An 8,896-nucleotide genomic window follows, 5' to 3' on the forward strand; every position below is an offset into this window, starting at 1 on the left:
ATGGGATAGTGACTGTTTTAGAAGGATTAACGTTTAGGGTTCCTGCTTACACCATTTGAGTGTGTAGTTTAGGGCAGTTTGCATTCTATTAGTAATAGTACTGCCCATAATCGCATATTTGTAACATTTGCAAAGTTGGTTGTTCGAGCAATTCGCACTTTTATATTTTGACCTTAAATGCATTGTTACTAATATATTCTCGTAAATAGACACTTTAACTAAACTTAGTATCATGAAGAAAGCACTACTTTACACTATGTATACATTGAATATTACTTTTGAAGTCAAATTGGTTGAAATTTTTGCAATGATACATTTATGCCGTCACTTTCAAGCTACTTTTGGAATATATCACATGGAAAAAGAAGTTTTTCATGTATTCAACAAGCATGAGCTGAACATCAGAAACGGATCACCGGTGGTTGGTTACCGGACCAGAATAACTTCCGAGTTCCAAAGGATGCAGATGTGGATTTGGATGGAAACTTTTTCGACAAAAAAGTTGAAAAAGTTAAGTAGTGTGACAATTATGCGGTTATTTACGCTATGTGACAAAACAACTTGGTATTTTTTACGACCTTTTTCACACAAACATAAGCATATTTTTCCAGATGTAAAAAGTACATACTATTCTAAGCATTTCCCAATAAAAAGCACGAAATCCATAAAATGTCGAATGTTACAATTATGCGATCACAGGCAGAGTAGGCCCACATCAACCCCTAACTAAGATACCTAGCCACATTGAAATGAACAGTATCCGTCTACCAGTTCATCTTTTTGTGCCGCGCTTAATGAACTGCCTCAATTGCAAACAGTTGGGTCATACAGCCATTCACTGTTGCAATAAGGTACGATGCAGTAAATGCGGGAAGAACCATGCGGATGATGCCTGCGATAAAGGTGCAGAAAAGTGCCTCTACTGTGGGGAGACTTTGCATGAGCTCCCGTCATGCCCCGCGTACGAACTGCGCGAAGAAAAAAATCAAGCGGTTTTTAGAAAAGCGCTCCAAACGTACCTTTGCAGAGATATTCGAAAGGACAGCTGCAGCTGATCCTGTTTTTTTTTCCAGAATTCATATAACATCTTCTTCCGATGAGTTCGATTCTAACGATTAACCGGAGGGATTCTCTTTAGTCGATCTCTGGGAGTCTAGGCAAAGAAAAAAGCTTTCACCTCCGAAACTTCCTAGAAAAGGAACGAAGGTAAAATGGCACGTACATTATAATTATTGGAACTGAAAAGTGCTGTTCAAAATCCGAAGCAATATTTTCCGGGATTGGCTCGCTTTAATTTTCGTTCCAGCACTTCCGGGAACATAAAAAATCCCAAATGTTTCCCATTTATCGTCCAAGATGCAGTCAGAATCTGGACTCTGGAAACTCTCAGATATCTTGGACTGGATTTTACGAACCTTCAATATCGCTGATTCGCTTGAATAATTTCTGTTGACTTTTTTAACTACAGTAACATTTTTGAAACAGATGACTGTAAATTGGCTCCCTCTCCTTACGGTTGTATCATTCGTTGGCTAATTCATCGATTAGGGTGGGGGGTTCAATCAATGTTTTACAGTGGAATTGCAGGAGTATCATTCCCAAACTCGACTCTTTCAAAATATTCATTACCAAATTCAATTACGACGCAGTTTCTTCCTGTGAAACATGGCTCATTTCAATGGAGGAATAGGGTAAATTAAACTATAGTTGACCCTCTTTTCTATGGTTTATAGTTTCTATAGTATTAACACAATTTATGCGAAAACTCGAGGGCTTTCAGAAATGTTTCATCGGGAAAAATCTTGTGTTTCGATTTATGTTAAGAGCAATTGAGTTAATCAGGAAACATTTTATCCCGTTAGAATTTTCGCATGAATGAGATTAATTTTGCGGATGGTCCACTATAGGAAAGGGCTCCAATATAGGTTAATCAACCCTAAATTAAAATTTACAAATGTTTCTCGTGATTCTGATGCAGATTAGTTGGATAAGATATTTCCCGATGGAAGTTTTTCGAAAATACTCGAATTTCCGGAAAACTTGAGTTAATTTCACCGTCCACTAAAATACAGTCATACCTCGATATAAGGCAACTTTATTTTTATTTTCGTTACGTTATATCGAGTTACAATATATCGAAGCAAAAAGATTTTTTTTTTATTTCTGCAAGAATGTTTAAGGTTACTCGAAGATGCGCGAAAGCCTATTTTCCTATTATTTCTACTATTATTATTTTGAATGAATCCAAGACTGTTTATGGTTACTCGAAGATGCGCTTTCTTATGCTCATTTAAAAAAAATCAACAAGCAAGTATTTTTAAACCTTTCTTATGCCCATTTAAGACAATTATCTTTGAAGAGTCAGCTCTGACCTATGAACCTAATATCAGGGAGTATTTGAATATTTTTCTTCTTGATTTAAAAAATAGCGTTGGACGCCCGTTGTCATTTTCTGAACAAAGCTCTCTTTCTAGTAATATTCACATTATTTAACCATTTTACTCAGTTTTACATAGCGTGGACATTGTATAGTCGGCTTGGACAAATCAGTGGGCGATGCTTTCTGGTGGTTGTACAACAACTTGGCAAAAGATGCCATTTTGCCAGTTGTTTTTTTTTTTATTCACGACTCGTTTTTAAAAAACAGTGTGAACTAGCAATTGCTGATTACAACTATTTTTAGATTTGATTTGAAATTTGGCTCAATACAAAAAAATTTAAAAGAATTTTTTTTATGAACACTTCAAGAGATTAGCACCCGAATGACAAATGTTAAAATGTCCAGAAAAAGATTAGCTGAAGACGAAACAAAAATTTAAACCAAACAAATTAAGAATATTTATTGAAATCGTTTATGATATAAGTTTAAAGGTAATTAACGTACCGTCAAATATTTCGACATAAAACGACTAGTTTTGCAACAACACTTTACTCGAGTCTACGCATCTTCCGGCTTCCTTCGGATTCTGCGCTGATAGCAGCATGCAATTTCTCGTCTCGTGGCAAAAACCACCCGTGCCGTACACACTCTAAGTTTGATAACACGAAGCGATAACTGCCGTGAAGCAGTACCTCAATAAATGGATGACGGATTGTGTACAGTTTAAGATGTTCTATGTATGTGTATGTAAAGCAAAAATGAAAGAAAGCTGAACTGAAGAATGCATGCCATGATAAGCACAGCACATTAATGTAGGTCTGGGAAAATGAGTGTCACTCTAAAGCGGTGACATGTGGTGAAGGTTCCAGCAAATTATTTAATATCAAATATTTCTACAATTGTACCTGTCTAACGGAAAGTGACATTAGTTACCGTCATGCGCGTTGTGGTGACGTTCCCAGCGTACTATCTGACTTCTGATTCCTTTCATTATTCAGTCATCATTATGATTTATAGTTAAACTACCACATAGCTTTAATATCCCGTGATGCTTTAACTTCTGTTCGACAGTAACAAGCTTTGGATTCATATTACATCGTTTTTTCTATTGTTTGCTTTCAACGAACAGTCAATGAAAATAATATTCACTCTGTTTAACAACTTGTTGCACTACTATTGGAGCTTTTTATTCCACAATTCTCTCCCCTTCGCTCCGTTTGCCTGGCTACCGAATGTAATAGAGAGCTTCGGGAGAACGTAGGTACACATATCATATATCTCCCTCCACTGGCAGTGAATGGAATGTTTGCTGTTCAGCTCTTATCAGTTCGCTTTGCTATTCTTTTGGTTCGGTTTTGTCTTACACTTCCGCACCGCCACCGGCAACAGACGATACGGTCATAAGTGTGGAGTACATTGCTACATTTATACGTACACGCACACCACCCGTAAGTGGCTGGTTCGGAACCGCGCCGGATTTCGGCAATTTGGTCAAGCGTTTTATTACAATCAATTGCCGTAATTCGTATTAACAAGCGCCGATTTATTCAGTTATTTTCACCGGGAACGTTGATGTGGTTGGTGTGATATGAATAGCATTTTTATTGATTAACCTTACTTGTAAAGTGAAAATATCAATTCAACAGTTTGGATGTGTGTGACCATCCAGAAACTATTTTATTATTAATTAATGGAGGCCCCCATTGTATCAATTCTTTACCTCTGAGTTAAAAAATTGATACCTAGAAAACATGGATATGAAAACCTACTCCCAAATAAAAATAAAATTAATTCTAGAATTAAAGCCAAAAAATCATAATAAACATGATTTGGAGCTATGAATGCTAAAAAAATAATCAAATACAGTCGAGAAAATGATTCAAAAACAATTTTAAAATTGCTGAGAATGATTATGAAACTCACAAATTGCGATATAAATTAACAACTTGTAAAAACATTCTTCTTTGTGTTTTTTTCTGTCCCTAATTTGGGGAATATTTTGGTATGGCTTCTTCTGGTCTGCGTCACCGTTTCCAAGTCAAGTTTTTACTGTAAACTTTTTTTGACCGCCAGAGTCGTTCTGGTGATTTTATTCTTACTATTTTTTTCTGCAACCTTTAAGAGCGTTTATGGCTCTATACTGAACTGTTTGGAATCAATTTTACAAACTTTCTAGAAAAAATATCAATACCACTGGATTTAATTTAAGCGATTTGAATCTTATTTAATATACAGCTTTTTTATTTTTTCAACGGTTTTTAGCAATGCTAAATGATAATTTTAGTTTGAAACCCAGAAAAAGCCAAAATAGAAATGTAATCTTTTTGAATATTAACGAACCAGCGTTTATGTGAAAACTATATAAAACAGTTATATTAATTTTCCCATGAAGCCAACAAAAAATGTAGTTACTTTATATTATAATATTGATACTAGCAAACCAATTTCAGTTGTTGGAGTTCTTAAATGATGCGCATGCGCACTAGTGCAGACAACATTACAATTCCACATGCTATAAAAGCGTTTCTCTTGTGCTGTTACAAACTTCTGTGGGAGCTTACCGGAGAGAACTTCTCGCTCCCTCTGGAAGCATAATAGTATGCTTCGAATAATTTTTGTTTCTAAATATTCCAGAGCATAAAAAAATGATTTATGGTATTTTGTAACAATTTCATTATAAGAAAAAATCACAAGAATGTTGTATGCAAAGCCACGACCGCAAGGTTGAAGTAGAATACTTTTACAAGAAAGATAACCTGGCTGCTTGCTTGTCAGTCATTTTTTCTAGTAAATAAACGTTGACCGTTCATTGGCAGTATTGTAATTTCTTTTTGTCTGATATTTTGAATGAAGTTCATTGGATATTTTTAAATTTTGTGCAAATGAGAAGTTGAAGTGCTGCCGAATTGTAATATGCACATTTAATACGACATCATTAAACGGGAACGGAACAAAGGCTAGGATTATGCAGAACGCGAATGCCGGCGCGATGCGATTCGCCTTTCCGTGGTGAAATGTACAGCTCTTTTTAAGGCGAAGTAGAGCTATACATTTCAACAGATTTCGTCTTGCCGAATCGCATCGCGCCGTTATTTGCGTTCTGCATGACCGTAGCCAAACACTAAGCGACGCAAACACGTAATAATAGTCAGAGTATGCATGTAGATGAAGATAATTAACTTTGGATTATAGCGCAAAACGAGAAAATATTAACTCTTCAAATAATCGTTTGTGTTCTTCAAATTCCAGTTGTTCAATTTAATATCCGATGAAATGTTTGTTTATTATCTGATGAAGCTCTTATATAGGCCAAATGATGCATTCCCAATTTACTAGGTCCATAACTCTGCCGACCGTGCTTGGGAAAGCGCGGTATAACGACTAATCAGAGGTCGAAATTTGTGTTTTGACAAGGCTTAAGAGTTTTCAATAGTACAATAGTTCGAATGATAAAATTGCAATTTCATGCATTTGGTAGGAATCTTAGAAGATTTTCTAATCAATTGCTGCAAAAACGAAGGAAATCCATCGAAAACTAACCGATTTATTGGCATTTGAAGTTTTTCTCACTTTTTTCAGTTTTAGATTTTCATTTTACATCCCTATGTAGCCGAACTTCCTGAGAGAAGTATTCTAATTCAAAATTAAATCTTCATTAATTCATTTGTTGTCCTTATAAGGACAATTGTTCAATTTATCATTGATAGTGAGGACTAAGGCGCACGGTCAACACAATGAGAAAGGTGTTTTCACATTGGAAACTAGACACGGCTTTACTGGAGGAAGTGTTGGCAAATGCATCTACCGCTAAAACCACCGCTATCATACGAAAGCGCGTCGTTTCATGTGGGGAATATCAACAACGAAAAATGACGCGCGTCTAAGCATAACCCGAACTGTTTCGCCGTGCTGCTCCCATTTACCTTTACATCGGCCTCAGGGAAGTACCGGCTGCATCTGCATCTACCGCTGAGGCTGTCACTATACTACTATTGGTACTAAAAGCTACTAACTCGTCAAATAAGTGTGTTATTTGTTCTCAAAAGAACAATTGTTCAATTCAAAATCGGATTCACGCAATCGCATCTCTGTAATATTACCGACAATAATATTCTTCTGAACAAACTGATACAACTTTCCCATTAGGCCTCTGCCATAATAGATGCGAAAAGTGACGCGAACCGATTCGCTCAGCTGTAGGTTAATGTACAGCCATCAGTAGAGCTGTACATCAACCTACGGCCGAGCGAATCGGTTCGCGCCACTTTTCGCGTCTATTATGGCAGAGGCCTTCGAGAAAGTTGCTGGCTGATGTATTCACTTTATGCAAGCCTGCTGCTGATGCTTCCCGCTACCACACTGAAACAGCATTTTAGTGAAGGGAGTGTCGTTGCATCAGCTGACCCTGCTACTATCGATGCTGATATACCCGCTGCAACAGCTACGCTATGCATAGCCATGCCACAGTTGTGGCCGCTATACGCTGGCCTAACTGCTGAGCAACTGCAACGCTATCCGTAGCCATGCCACAGTTGTGGCCGCCATTGGTATCCGCTGTACCTGAATCTGCTGGCCCTGCTGCTATCGATGGTGAGATCCGCTGAAACTGCTACGCTTATCCACAGCCATGCCACAGTTGTGGCCGCTATCCGCTATCTAAGGGATGACTGTTGTCGTCGCTGTTCAGAACTACTATGAGCGGCTTCGACTAAAACAGGCTCTTATATAGGGATGAAAATAGGAATGAATTATTTTACGTACGTGGTGGAATGATATAACTTGAAAAATATGTGTGACTTCATTCTGGTTCAGAGCGATCGTTTGATAAGCTCCACCTCTTTTTTCAGTTTCTAAAGTTTTTCCTCAGTTTCGTAGCACGGATGCACAAAAATGATTTCTTGTCGAACCGGACCGATAGCACTCTCATTGAAGCAACAAAATAACATGTTTTGTGTCGTGTTGCGCAGCTTCGTTGAAGAAAATGTTCCCGTCCCCGTGTCGCATGCAAGCAGATTATTGCGTTCAGTAGACAGTAGATAGTGTATCCAGCGAATAAACACCGATGGTGCTCTCATACACGCAACGGTTTTAACCCGTATCTTATTGTGGTTTGTAACATTAAGCGATTTCGTTTGCTCGCTGTTGCGTGTTGCATCATGTTGCAACTTGGCAGCTGGGAGACGACGAAATTCTGTTTATGCTGATTGATTGAATCGACTTCATATTAGCTCTGCATAGTCGAACTAACTGCTTTTGTGAATGCGTACTAACAGGGCAGTTTATTATTCAATGTCGGTTATGCTGATCGCAGCGTTTGCGCTGCCCCTACAGTGGGGGGTTTACTAAATAAAGTGAAAGTAAAAATTAGACAACTACAACAGAATTTGATTGCATCCCGCACAGAATGTCTGCTTGTGTTGATGCCAGAAAATTATTAACCTTCAATTATTTTTTTATTTGCCTTGAAAAAAGCATGTTGCGGTTCAAAATCGGTTGCTAATTACAACCTTTGAGCTGCCCTAACATTGGGGGAATTAAGATACACGGACAACATGCACTGTGGAAGCTATTTCACATTCAGTAAATTAGACGGGTGCGACAAATTTGAATTGCTAGGATGCAACACAGAATGCTTGCTTGCGTTGACAAAAATTATTTACTTTAAATGACTTGTTTATTTGCCTTAAAAAAGGCATTTTGATTTCCGAGATTGGATTTCCTGATGGCAATCATCATGCTGCCCCAACACGGGCAGGGGAATAAAGGCTGTCTGGCGACACACGCTGAGAAAAACCGCGCTGCTCCTGAGACGTGGTGACCAACCACAGGGCTAGTGCTGCTGCTAAGGAAGGACGACTGCTGTTGTCGCTGTCTAGAACTATTATGAGCGGCTCCGGCTGAAACAGGCTCTTATATAGGCCAAATAGCATGTTTTCAATTGCAAGGTATATGATCCTGTCGACCGTGCTTGGGAAGCAAGCATATAACGACCAATCAGAGGTCGAATTTTTCGTTTCGACAAGGCTTGACTATTTTCAATAGTACAATAGTGTGAATAATGAAATTACAATTATCTTATTTTGGGAAGAATCTTAGAAGATTTTACAATCTATTGCTGCAAGAACGGAGGAAATCCATCGAATACTAACCGATTTATTAGCATTTGAAATTGGACATATTTTTCACTTTTTTCGGTTTTAGATTTTCATTTCACATCCCTATGTAGCCGAACTTCCTGAGAGAAGTATTCTACTTCAAAAATATACATTAAAAACAAATCAAGTAGAGTAAATTTGTCTATGTTACAATGTATGTTGTACAATTCATCATTGGTTTAACAATTTTGTTCCGTACAAAAGTAATCACTCATAAACGCAAAATTTACCAATCCATCAATAGTCACAAATATATCTAGAACTACAAACTTGATCGTTTAACTATATGATGTTCAGAAGAGGACGCACTCGACTCGTAAATGAAATGATGAAGATCATAATTATTTGGGCAAGTTTCTCA

General features: G+C 37.6%; 1 protein-coding gene across 2 annotated transcripts in view; it reads right to left on the reverse strand.

Annotated features, from left to right (window-relative positions):
* The window catches only part of LOC129723996 (kazrin), a 265,654-nt gene extending 262,113 nt beyond the window's left edge, over positions 1–3,541 (reverse strand). The window contains exon 1 of one of the 2 annotated variants that reach the window (XM_055678555.1): positions 3,314–3,541. The gene's annotated coding sequence lies outside the window, so the exon portion shown is untranslated. Of the gene's footprint in view, positions 1–3,285 lie in introns of both variants that reach the window. The other variant, XM_055678552.1, reaches the window with a different exon arrangement.
* Between the last annotated feature and the right edge of the window lie 5,355 nt (positions 3,542–8,896).

This window comes from Wyeomyia smithii, chromosome 2 (assembly GCF_029784165.1).
Source record: "Wyeomyia smithii strain HCP4-BCI-WySm-NY-G18 chromosome 2, ASM2978416v1, whole genome shotgun sequence".
Taxonomy (NCBI): Eukaryota; Metazoa; Arthropoda; class Insecta; order Diptera; family Culicidae; genus Wyeomyia; species Wyeomyia smithii.